General features: G+C 39.6%; 1 long non-coding RNA gene across 1 annotated transcript; it reads left to right on the plus strand.

Moving 5' to 3' along the window:
• Nucleotides 1-2327: 2327 nt before the first annotated feature.
• LOC121233281 lies at nt 2328-10480 on the plus strand. Its single transcript, XR_005932308.1, has 3 exons — nt 2328-2338; nt 3469-3471; nt 10382-10480. It is a non-coding gene; the product is annotated as an uncharacterized LOC121233281 (long non-coding RNA).
• The last annotated feature ends 3454 nt before the right edge of the window (nt 10481-13934 follow it).

Here is a 13934-nt window from a genome sequence, read left to right on the forward strand (position 1 = left end):
GCAGTATTAAGAACCGTGACTGAAATATGTCTCCTGCTTAATTTCCCCAAAAGACTGAAGACTCAGCAGCAGACACAGCTACTACTTTCTCTTGGGATCTTGCCTCAAAGTTACGTACATGTGCAATACCCAAAGCTAAAGAACTGAATAAGAGTCTTGTCTTTAAAAGTTTCGAAAACACAAAGCGTGCTCACAGATTAATCTGTCCTGAGAGGATGCAGTGGGTGGTGTTACAAGGTTTCTGTTACGGGTTTATATATCTAATGCCAGCGTCAGGATAATACAACCATGGAGCCGAAGCAGTGCTGGGATGTGCATGCAAGGGTCCCTTGGGATTCCATCAGTCAGTGGCACAGGACTTCGACTGGGGGAACTACAACCTGTCCCTTCCTACCATGCCATGCCACAGCTTTTCTCAGTTCTCTGCATCCACTGGGGGATTGGAGAGAAGCTGCAATGCCCTTCACAAGGCTGTAACAAGGAAATAAATGGAAGAGAACTGAAGGTCCTTACCTCTGCATAACCTGTCCCTGACAGTATGAATACAGACTGTAGAAAAATTCAATGAAAGCTTTCTTTGCTTGGTTTGTCTCCATCTGCAGGATCTACCCTTGGCTGCCCTATTCCAGATTGTAGGAAAAACTGGGATTCTGAAGCAACTGGGCTGAACAGTGGCATCAGTTCTTTCTGGCTTCTCCAGCAATGAGTCTGAGCTCCCAAGCTTGTCCTCTTCCTTGGATGATGTCCTGTCTTCACATTTTTTATCACCTTGCCCTGAGCTTGCTGGTCTATAATAAGCAAGTGGCTATCAGCATGTTTTAGGCTTTAGTTGTTGGGTAAGGAAACAGCATTTTTTCGGTGTACATAACTGGCCAGATGTATTCTGTACTGGGTTAGGTTTGTGTATGTTTTTTGTGCTGGTTCGGGCTATCTGAGGACATTTCTCTAAAATATGAGTACCTCTTTGGAGTGGCCAGAGTCCATCAGCTCATGTTGTAGAGAATCTGCTTGCCAAAAAGCTGTCAGATGATAATACCTACAGCCTGTCTGGCTGAGCTTAAAATGGTGACCTGGTGAGCTGGCTCTGAACCATTGGTCTGTTCTTCCAGGCAGCAATAATTCTGTGAGATCAGCACAAGCCTGTGGGATCCTGGTTCTGCTCTCATTACAACTCACAAAGCGATGCCCAGGTTGATGAGGCAGGATCCGCAGCACCCACACTGAGGGACATCTGGTTACTTGCTATTTTTTAAATGTTAAGTGCCCTTAAAAAAAAAACAAACCCCAAAACTAAGTACCCACAGCTTAAGCCAGTAGGCACATGAACATCCATGGGAAACGTAAAGTTTTGCAATTGAACAGCTTCAATTTTAATTTAATTTTACAGCTTTATTAGCCTGAATAATCATCTCCCAGGAAAAATTCTCAAAACTCATGTCTGGCAGGAAGAAAACCAAACAGGACAAAACATTAGCCAAATGTGCAATAATGAAGACTAATGCTGTCCTGGCAATGAGAAGGAACAGATGACCAAAGAAGTCTTTCCCATCTCAGGCCATGGTGGTTCAATAACAGCACCCTGCCAATAGTTGCCTTCATCAAAAAACAGTCCCAAATTTCTAAGCACATCAAAACATTATGAAAGAACTGAGTTACAGGCAAAATACTAGATTACATCATCTTTGCATTAAAGATGAAGAGTTATTTCCAACATGTCTTAGATTTTGAGGTCTTCACTTCTCAGCCCCAGAGTAGCTTACAAAAATAATTTCATATATGGCAAAACCAGAAAAAGTATAACTCAATATCAGTGTGCTCTATCTAGATAATCAGGAAAGTTTAAGCTTTTAAATCCACAGCTCTAGATACTACAACTTGAGTGAATGGCATTCCTGATGCGAGAGAAGGCCCCTGTCTTCGAGGAGGAACAGGCATTAGTAGCATCTTACGTTTGTGCACACACGAATGAGGAGTGAGGTTCCTTCTAATTTCTTCCTTGAAGCAGATAAAGTGGGTGTGAGGTGAAGTGGCTTGGGAATGGGTGTAACTTATGTCTCCTTCCTGGATGTTTACCAGTGTCTAGGTTTGGGACTGAAAAGGGGGAATGAAATATTCCACATATAAACAATCTTTTATTTGTCACCAGAAGTTGGAGTAACAAAACCTGGGTACTAGAAAACATGTAAAAAAGTATAACTTCCAGCTGTCCATGTGCAGAGGAGTATGTAGCAAACACACATTGAACAGTGTCCCTCATATTGTGCAAAAATAGGTGCAGTATTTGCAAAACATGAGATTCAGAAAGTGAGAACAGATTACCAGTTGCCATCACAGTTAGGTCCATAGTCCACATCTGGGATATGCCTAAATTGCCTCTGCCACTAAAGGAGTCCCTCCTCTGACCTCAGAGCAGGTTCCCAAAACCTCCCTAATTCTCTTACCAGGTTTGGTGGTAGGAAGGGACCCCAATTTTGAGAAACCACCTACCTTGGATAGTTAATCCTGGCACCCAGAAGCAAAAGCAAATAAGCAGGGTGCATTGAGCTTTGAAATGGTTGTACAGTGGTCCTCGGCATCATACGTTGCATCTTGTCTTCTTGGCAGCTCATACAGGTATTTTAAGCTTTTAAAAGCTAAGCAGTGTCTTCATACTTCCCAAGGGGATCCATTAGTATTTTCCAAAGCTGGACTAAACCAGAAAGGAATAAAACAGCCACACCACAGCCTATGTGAGGACACTGGGGTGCATACATATACACTATTGTTTGCATATGGTACAAAATCTATAGCAGCACTGACATTTGAATCTACAAGGGAAAGAATCGTTTACAGTCATGGCTTACAGCTTCGAGTGATTTTCTGATTTTATCTTGACATAATTAAAGCCAAACACTGCCCATTAACATGGTGTTTAGGAAAACAAGAGAACCTGTAAGATGTTTTTCTTTTGGAATAAATTCTCGAATATCATTTATTCCAAGTATTCCCTCCCCTTCAGCTGTGCTAGTCCAAAGTTTACATATTACAGAGTACTTGCCTTCTCCAAATTAATTGCAAAACTCAGTCTTTGGAATACTGACAACTGTAAAAACCCAAAACTACAGATGGCACAATTAGAACACAAAGGATGTGTTGACAGGCTGATAAATGGGCAAACTAAGCAAATTTGCTCTAGAAAGGTTTAGGAAAGCATCTCTTAAAGAAACAGGAGATTTTTCTCTTTTCTTTGGCTCCATGTAAATATTTTTTTCTCCACAGCATTAAAAAAAGAAGCTTTATATTGAGAAAAGGTTAACAAATAGTGTCTTCAAAGACAGGAAGAGTAGATTTCTATCAAAACACTCAACTGAAGAAATATGCTGAAGTTATTTTTACTTCCGAAGTCTTTTCAATAATTTTTGGCTCTGACTTAAGAGTGCAATTCTGCTTGAGAGAGTGAGTAGGTAGCAGCAAGGCTTTCTTACTCAGCATGTTTTCTCCCTGTGTATTTGCAGAGTCCCATTTGCCTAATGCCAGAAAACTGATCCGTTTGTCCTGTAGTGCTAGCAATCATGGGAGCTGGAAATGGGTTTCATTTTGGCTTATGTGTCATTATTGGAGCCTTAATTAAAATATCAGATCTGATAACTTTGGCATATGAGTCACCAAGATGGAGAGAGTGATGAGTTTATGTTTGAAAATGAAATTACAAGTCAACTGATGAAAAAGAAGGGAAAAAGCAGTGATGGAACATTTTTATCCCAAATTTGATGGAGAATCAAAGGGAACAGCAACTCCAAAGCTATAGCACAACAGCTGTCTTTCTTACATACAGTCCATACACACCCAGATTATAAACTTTCCTTCTGTGTCAAGTCCATATTAGCAAAGCTTTGTTGGAACGGCCAATTTCTGAGTAAGAAAGGGGCATATATTTAGGAGGCATCATCCCTAAATCCAGGTGGTGATGGAATTTTTTGACAGAGCTTTTTGATGACAACCTGCCTAGCTTTAAGAATACAGAGGCTGTTCCCTGAGGTTGCAGGCAGCATCCCACAACCCCTAGTAGAGCAGAATTAGATCTAGCATGGCACAATGGGCTTCAACACCCAGCAGCCAGCTCTAGCAGAAAAAATCAGGACCAATACAGCTGAGAAAACATTCAACCAGCCCCTGTCTTCAAGCCCATGAGTAGAAACCAAGGCAGTTCAAGATTTAATAAATAAATAAATGTTTCACTAAGCTAATTAATTTTCAGCTGTGGAAGTTGAAAAAGAAAAACACACAGTGACTCATGGCTTGTAACTTAATATTACTGCCCAGAATCAAAAAATAAACATAAATCTGAAGTACTATCTGTCACAGTGGAATATATCACGTCAGGTCTTCATGAGGGAAAGTAACCTTTTTCAGTAAGTTATTCTTGGTATCTGAGTGGAAGTGGTGAAAAAAGATTTTCTGAAACACAAGGGATGTAGCTGAAGTGGGAGTTTTAATGAGAGGAAGTTCTGACATTTCAGTCAACTGCTTCAAAAGCAGTTTGGCAAAGCTTTAAAAAAGCCTTCATTAAAGTGTCCATCAGCTGCACTAATGTTTTAAACAGAGTCCATATTTTCATAGCGGCATGTGACTGAAAGGTGAAAGGAACTTGTGAGGAGCAGGTTCCATCTGTGTGAGTGGAAAGGAGACATATGCCACGTGATTCCCTCTTTCAAGCTCTGTAATTCTTCACAGGAAGAGTATTATTCGCTCCAGTCAACTGGGGACATAGAAAAATCCTATCGAAAAATGGTTTCTGGACAAACTAAATCTAGATTATATATATTTTTGTTAAAGATTCTATTAATTTCAAAGCTGATGAAATTTTATTTGACTCTAAATAAAACCTTTCTTTTTAATTTGGGGTTGTAGAAATACCTTAAGTACTTATTTATCTCTCTCCGTCACTCTCTTCCCTTTTTAGTGAAAGTTATTTTTAAACAGAGATGCTGCTTTGAACAAAATACAAAGAAAAATCTTGTTTAAAAAAAAAAAAAAGGGGTCAAAACCCCCCATATCGACATTTTATAAATGAAGCAATGTAACTGCAAAGAGGAGAAGAGTGTGATGCAGTTGTGGATAATAAGATATAGCACCATTCCAAAGAAAGAATAAGATGAAGAAAAAGAAACTTAATAAATTGTCTTCACAATGAAATGAGAGACTGAGCTCCAAGACTTTCCACCATCACTCTTGAGAGAGCTTCTTGCTCATGGAATACTTAAATTGGGCATTACATGAGGCATGTACCTGAACAGTGATAGAAATGGCCTTTTCAAGATGAGTAGTTCAGCATCATAGTTCAGGGGCCCTTTAGAGAATCAAGATAACCAAACTTTATTTTGTCTGCAAGATCTTGTCCTGTAACATTTGTAACATCCTGTAACATCCCCAAATGAATCAGATACATTCCCAGATGTCCCTATGTTTATAGTTAATCAACTATTTCTATTTTTTTCAAGGATGGTTGAAAAATAAAATGCATCAGCATGACATAAACACAATTTGTTTATTTCACTTTGACACTTAGAAATGAAAATTATTTTAAATTATTTTCAATTCACATCAGCATAAGAAATGCCTTATGGATATCAGCCTTCAGCAACTCTCTCATGGTATGCACAAAAATGGCCAGGGAGTGTAGGTCAAGGTAAGAGGCAAGGAGATAAAGTGCTAAAAAAACATATCAGAAAGGGTGGTGGCAATGGAATAGTGTCTTTAGAAATGTAGGAAATGAAAAAGAACTGCTGTCCCTCCTTTCAGTATTCCTGTCTGCAAGGGAGCTGCACTAACCAGCCCTAGGGAAATCCTAAAATCAGAGACAAATGGACTTTTCTGCTGTTGCTGGAGTTGGAGAGGCTCCTACTGTAGTTGCTCAAGTTTAATCTCTTCTTGAATTTCAAGATAAAAAAAGTCACATGTTCTTTAATGCAAAGGAAGTTATCCATCCTATTCTAGAAGAGTAAGTCAATGGACCACCACCCAGCATGGACATGACTGTCTCCTCCTCTACCCGTAATGCAAATCCTTGTCCTCTTCTTTGGGAGGAGGCTTTCCAAAGTGCATCTGGGATATCGCTCTCTCATTTTGGAAAAAGAACCAATAAAATGTCAAGAATATGAATTCTGAGCTTTCTTTAGCTGCTGTTATAGGGCTGTAAACCTGAAAACTGAGATGCCAGGAGACCCTAGTACTTAGAAGCCTTCAGGCTGCAGGTCTAGACATCCTGGTTCACCTGGAATCCTTTTTTTTGAAATTTTTCTTATAGCTGATCTACAAACAAAACCCAATACCATCCTTCACAACGACACAACTCTGGTAAGAGTTTTAACTGTTCAGTTTTCACATTTCCCAGTTTTACAGCAACCATTGTTCATAGACATTCAGTGTTTTCTATCATTCAACAGCCCATAAGCAGTGAAGATCAACTTTCCTGGGTTTTTTGGATAGGGAATTTCAGAGGAAAATTAATTTTACAACATCATCCTATGAATAGGTGGCACAGTTCAGGACTGTGAGCTGTTTTCCTGAGTCCTGAAAAGCAGCTGGAATATGGTTTTATTCCCACCAATGAAACTAATAATAATAATAAAAAAAAAAGTTTCAACAGAATTTTTTTGAAGAGCTGAGCTATTCCCCCAGTACACAGGAAATTTTTATGATTTTATTTGGTTTTGTTCACTGAAAACACATTTTCCTATTTAAAAAATATATTCCAATGGGAAATGTTAACCTAACTTGTTTCTAGTTCCTTGCCAGATCTCAGAGCTGATAGATCACAAATCTTAAGCACTGAGACAGGGATTTCCTTTCAGCATATTATTTTAATAAGCCACCAGCAATGGATCTACCTATTCTAGAGCTTTAGTCAATAAGTGTCAAGGGCTGGGATTTATTAACTGCCCACTTATGCAAATATGGTTTTCTGCATTCAAAAGATTTGCAGTAGAACACAGCACCTGATCTGACTTCCCTTATCTTCCCATTCAAATGTTCCCCAATGAATCAGAAAGGCTAGCAGCAAAGTGTGCTGCTACATGCACAATGATGTGACTTATGTTGAGCCCAGTCAGGGGCAACATAAAACCTGGTTGCAGCTTCCACTAAAGAAAAGAAAAAAAAAAAAAGTGAAATCAATGGAATAGTAATTTTCAGCCTTACTAATTGTGTATGATACCAGCATCAGATAAATACTCCCCTTAACTAGGTTAGATAGAGCTAAATTGTGTTGTTCTTTAATACAAACACAAGCTGATAGAAATAAACATGTATAAACTTCCAGTGCAGTTTATTAAACATACTCCTACGGCTTTTGCAATCTCTTTGAGTGTGATGAAGTGCCAGTCTTCAGGTTCTAATTAACCTGCAATGATCAGGGAGGTAAGAGTTTGGGAAACCTTATCTCAGGCCAGTAACCACTAGCCCCACTCAGCGTCAGAATAGATGGCAACCTGTTTTTGCTTTATTGAGCAAAATTCATGCTATTTTCATTTGCTGTCCTCCTGACAATGTTAAACTACATCACAACAGTTTGGGACAATGACCGCAAGCTATAATGGGCATATTGAGAGATTTAAACTCTGTATGGAAGCAATTAATGTTTTGCTTTTAATCTCAATTGCTTCTATCAGAGACATAAATATTAAATATTGCCCATTCTGTGCATAATGAATGACTCCCTTAAAAAACCTACAAAACTAAGTAGGAAAACAATAGTAAACTACTATTTTGTGATTTGAAACAGTATAAAGGAGAGTTTCTCTTTAACTTTCCCTCAGTAAGGGGAGATGGAGAGCTCCCTTCTGCTGCTGACTAGTTTAGGAGCCTCTCTAAGCCAAGAGAGAGGCTTAGGGAAAGGCAGTGATAGGACACAGGTATGATGCCATCCCACCAGGGGATGCAGGGGCAGTTACCTTTTGCTGTGGAAACACTGCAAGACCATCTCACAATGAGAAAAAAAAGCTCTGCTCTTCTCGATGCCAGTTACAGCATGGGGACTGGGTACCTCTGCGTAGCGATGCATAGGGGATCATAGGGTTGTAGGATAATCCAGGTTGGAAGGGACCTCAGGAGCTCTCTTGTCTAACCTCTTCCTTAAAGTGGGGTCAGTTATGGCTCAAACCAGGTTATTTGGAGCTTTATCTGGCCTAGTCTTGAAAACCTTTCAGGATGGAGGTAACAAAAATTCTCTAAGGAACCTGCCGTACCGCTCAGCTGTGCTCACAGTGAAAAGTTAGTCCTTATATCCAGCCATCTCTCTCCTTTCAACTTATGCCCATTGTCTCTCATCCTTACACCATGCACCACTGCAGATTCTGCCTTCGTCTTCTTGATGACCTCCCCATAGATACGGGAGGCTGCTCTTAGATTCCCCTGAAGCCATCCCTTTTCCAGGCTGGACAAGCCCTAGTTCCTCAGCTTCCACTCAGTGGGCAAGTGCTCCATCCCAGTTGCCCTCCACTGACCTTGCTCCAGTTTGTCTATGTTCTTCTTGTACTCGGGCAACAAAACAATAAAGTTGTGATTGAACATGTTTTTAAGTGTAAGACTTAAGCCTACATCGTCTTAGGCCAGAATTTCCCTTACAACCAGATGTGTAGCAGTGTGCTGTAAGCCACCCAGGTGCTGACCTTTCTGCCGGTACCTACTTCACAGATTTTAAGCTAATGTGGTCTGATGCTTTGCGCAAAGATGGTCCAGAGACACCTATTGATCGCTGCGTAAGCCCCAAACTGTTTATAGATGGTACATAGAAATAACAGCTTGGGTTTTTTTCAATCACCAACAGGACTCCAGAATATCACATACTCTGAGTAAAATGCAAAGGTATGGAGAGTATGAGAGATGAGTAATCATTGCTTGTTCCTCTTTGGACAGTCCACATTTAGCTTTCAAAGCATCTGTTCAACTATTTATGTTTAAAAATAAAAGACCATCTGGTTCCATGGAGCTCTGGCACATCTGGATGGTATATGCGAGGAACATTTTCCATGGTTCCATGGCAACATCCCCCTATTCCATACTTTCCAGTGCCCCAGAACTTTCTGTTTGGATATTAAAATGCAGAGGCAGGAGGAGGCAGGATCACAATACTTCAGTGCTTCAGCTGTTTTCTTATTCTGTATGAAATTTAGGTATTAACTCAAACACATTCACTTACTTAAATTAGGGTAGCAATCAAGCTGAGATGACAATTGTTGTTATGACTGTTAACATCAGATTTTCATGTCTATAGAAAGTCAAAACCAGGTTTCAATCATCAGACCACACTATTTTGTCAGAGATGCTTGCTCCTCAAACTAGATCGTGTAGGTGTGGATCATGTGATACTTGGCAATGAAGCAAGAAAAAGAGGAAAACGGAGGGGAATATAAACCACCCTTGAATGTTGATTTCAAAGGAAACAGAATATTAAAGGTCAGGTCCTTATCCTTGTGTCCTTATTTACTGACAGGGTCCTACTGACTTTGATGCAACTTCTAACAAAGGGATGAGAATCTAATTTAAACAATAGTGAGGTTCCTGCGTTTAGGAGAAAGGACCATATGAAACCAATGGCCAAATTCTCCCTTGTTGAAATTTTTGTCTTTTGCTATCACTCTCTTCTCCATCTTAGGTGAGCTAAGCTTGAACCAGCTATTCCTCATGCATCTACAGCTTTCTTGTGGGTAAGCAGGATGTAAGAATCCAACTTATATTTTGGAATTTGGAATCTTTTCTTGGTCCTTTGAAAAGATATCATTTTTTCTTTGAGTCCAAGATGTATCTGATGACCCTGTGTAATGGAAAAGGCTCAAAGTAAATCATTCTGGTTTTTATGGAATTTTCTCTCTCTTCCTTAGCATCTTCTTTCCATGGAAACGCATTCTGTTTAATGTTTCTTTTACTTAACAAACTCAAGCCCTAGTATGTTATACACCCTAACCTCTGAGAACTTGAAAAAAAACCCATAGGGTTCAGGGTTCCGTGATGAAAATCTGCCAGAAAAAATTGTGTATAAAATAGCAAAAACAAGCCTGCAAGCTGTTCTCCAGTTTGCTTTCCCGGAAGAACTACTGTAGAGAAATCACAGTACAAAAGTGATTCCTCTTTAGATGAACTCAATATTTGGTTCATGAGAGATAGGACTGATGCCCACAGATATTATCACACCCTAAGCTCATGTCATGCAAGGGAGTACTGTTACACGCACAACGGCTTGTGGGAAGAGCAATGCTGGCAGCAGATGCTTGTGCTCAGAGCACGTGGAGTACCCAACAGACCTACAATCTCACTACCACAGTCCACACATACCTCGAAGTATTGACTTGAATCTAGTCTGGGTGCAATAAGTGAATCATCTTTGAGGTGCTCATTGGATAAGGGTGTGGAATGATTGCTGGAGGTGACTTACTGATATGTCCCCCTCTTAGGGGAAGGTAAACCTCCAGGGTGGAATGCAGTGGATATACACAAAATCTGTTCCATAATAATTCCCTAAGCAACGTAATCTGCAACATTAGATGGTAGCAACACCAGGGGAGCTTGGTATTCTGACTCTGAGAAACAACATGGAGGGTGGAGCGGAGTGGAGACAATGTGGTCAGGGTCTGTGATATCATCGCAGGGATAGGGAACTGGAATGATAGGAACCAGAACAGTAGGTCCCTGCATTGAATCCACTGAATCAAGGAGGTAAAATAATGGGGGTTCTGTCGACCTACTGCCCTACTTTTCTGATTTATATCATAAGTACCCCGTTCTGCATTATTGACATGGAACTTTGCTCATTAGAATCTCATTATAATACCAAAACACACCTCCATCCCAAAACCTACCCGCCTTCAAGGTGCAACCACCCCTCACTGAGCATGCACTCTGAATTTTCTCTAGCATATACCTTTAAAAGTAAAGAGAGGAGATTTTACACCAATCATCATAAAGGTATGTATGACTAAAGTCACTCAAGCTCCACCTAAAAAATAAGAAAATATAAAAGTGCTTAAGAGAGGAGGAATGCTAGGGAAGATACCATCATAGACAAGTCAGGAGGACATCGCTGACTTCTGTGATCGGTTGATGGGCTGAACCTCTCTTCCCCCCCACTAGGGATGCCTGTTGAGTAAGATTCAAACCCTCGGTTATACTGAGTGCTTCCCTGGGAAACTTAGAAATTTCTTTAGAGTTTTTCCATAATTTAGTGTGCTTGTAGTCGACTGTATTATTATTTGCACGTGCTTTGCAGACAATGTGTTTATCACCGGCAATCCAAAAGAACCTGTACTCCTGTTGCTTTAATAAACTGTACTATTCATTCAAATCTAGCCATGACAGTTCGTTGAACACGACCAAACTCCCTAAGTCTGGCTGTTCTAATTCATTGAATGCGGCTCAATTGAAAGTACAGTGCACTATTAGTGCATGCGTAATCATGATAGTTCAATATATTGAACGCAGCTGGACTTATAGCGCTGAATTAGACATTGCTCAGAATCTAAGCCTAGCAGTCCCCAGCCCCTCTGATACCTGAGGACAAGCTGGAATGCAAAGGGGTTTATTTTCTGCCAAACTTCATTACGCTTTAACACAACAAAGGATAGACTCATCTCTTGGAGATGCTGCTCATCACTGTGACACTGAGACACAAGGGCTCTTGTTGGAGGTGGACCTGCCGCTGTCTAGAGAGATGTTTGTGGGACCCAGAGGGAGGACTCTGAGTGAGGAGTCCTAATGTATGATCCTCTCTAACAATCATGAAATAAACTAGTCAACTCAGTTCAGATCCTTCTGCAGAATGACCTGTTTAGGGAAATCTTTCTGTAGCAACAGATTGTAGATAAGTAGAAAAATAAAAGCAAAGTAAAAAACCCCAGAGTTTAATGGCTGAGTTCAGATACACCAAAGCAATATCCACTTCAATCCAATTATAAACCATTTAGTATATAGTCCTTTGCCTGGAATACTGGACAGTGATGTATGACCTTCATATATGTAAGAAATAAATGTTCAGAACCCATCAGTAACCAAGTTCAGCATTAATTGCTTTACTGAGCAATATTCTGCTAGTCAGATGTCCTGAGACATGCCATAAGAGAAGCAGTTGTTTTCCCTGAGATTTTCTTCTGGTGTCATCAAGTACCACCTCTTCTACAGTAATTACTCCTTTTCCTATAAATATAAAATACAATGCTGGGAAAAAATGTTCTCCACCCTGTAGGAGTTTTCTTTTTTGCCTCATGAACCCAGAATAACTCATGATGATCATTTGATTGTACTTCTCAAAGAACACTCAGATAGACTCATTTTCTGCACAGAAAATTAATAATAGTAATAATTAACAACAATATAAAAAAATAATTTGAGGGATTTACAATTCTTAACACAGGGGTTTTATCTGGGTAAGATTCCTTCAGAGCTGATAAAATCATTGGGTATAGCCCAATGCTAAACTTCTGTTTGATGGCCACAAACTTCTGGTGAATTTTTGTTGCATTAAAAAAAAAAGAAGATATTTCTAAACACCTGGCTTCATGGGTACTCAGGTTCTGTCTGTTCCTCATGGGCTTTGACATTAAGTAACCTCTTTCTGCAGTTTGTTGGTGGAAATATACTGAAGTATTTTGTGTGATTGATGTACATTAAGAATTCTCCAAGGACATCACTGAATTGCCTACTCAAAGGATGCAGGGAAAGAATTTCTATCATATAGAACCCAATTACCAGATGTTTAGGTGTCTACAAATTTATGTGAATTTGGACATGCAACTTTGGCCATAGTTTTGGAGTTTGGCATTTAAAAATCACATAAGTCTCTTGTTAGACTCCGAAGGACCATATGTTATTCAGCTCTAATCAGCCTGCTAAAAGAAAACTCGAGGCCACAACAGGTAGCAATATTCTATAACACTAAGCAACAAGTTAAAAACAACCAACAGAAATAACTTATTTTAATAGATGTTTGCAAATTTTATCTAGTTGTTAATCACCTAGCAAACTAACATTACCTTGAAATTATCACCACTTTTCTGCAATGATCATTTTTGCTAAGAAAGTTGCCTTGAACCACTTAAATATCAGGTGATAACTGAAAATGGCTGTTTAGCATTCTAAGGAGGTGTTTTCTTATGAATGAGCTTTGCAAGAGAAAGCAGTCCTCACTTAAGCTTCTCTAAGATCCGTTCTTCCTGAGATCAGAAATGTCATTGTAAACAGCACTTCCTCTTAGCCTAATTGGGAAAGGCTTTCATATTTAGTCAATAATTCATCAGAGCTAAACAAAATGTATAATATGAATTTTATATAAATTCAGAATTAGCACATTATGAGGTCCTTTCCTGAGCCAGTTTCCTGCTGATGCACTGTTGCCCTGACATGGATCTGTGTTTTCTGCTTTCGAAGTTTGCTTGGCTTAGGTGTCCTTGTAATGCCCCACTGTATGATGCAAGTGTTGCCTTTCTCGAGTGAGAGGACCCTGGGTCATAAAATGCTGTTTGTACAAGGGACATCAGAGTTCAGTCCAAAATCTGATGTTGCCTAGGTTTTCAGCATGTATTTTTTAGACAATTGTTGACATTTTGAAATGACAGTAACAAGTGAACTACTAAAGGAGGGTAAGTTGCTTAGTAAACTACACAGAGCAGGATGAAACAAATCTGTAAGCCAGGAGGCCAGGACAGAAATCTATCTTTATTAGTCAAACAATATTTGTAGCCCAGAAAGGGAGAGCTTCATCTGGAGACTCTTTCCAAAAGGCTGGGAAGAGCAACACATATACCTGATTCAGGTTGTCTGTTAAAATAAAACACTTTCCTTTTCAATGACTATTTGAACAACAAAAAAATTTACAATGTTCATAGCCTGTAACTAGTTTTAGAGATCACTGCTTCTATTACACATCTGAGAAGCCTAAAATGCTCAGAAACAAAGGTATTTTTTCC

Source organism: Aquila chrysaetos, chromosome 4, assembly GCF_900496995.4.
Source record: "Aquila chrysaetos chrysaetos chromosome 4, bAquChr1.4, whole genome shotgun sequence".
In the NCBI taxonomy this organism is placed as follows: domain Eukaryota; kingdom Metazoa; phylum Chordata; class Aves; order Accipitriformes; family Accipitridae; genus Aquila; species Aquila chrysaetos.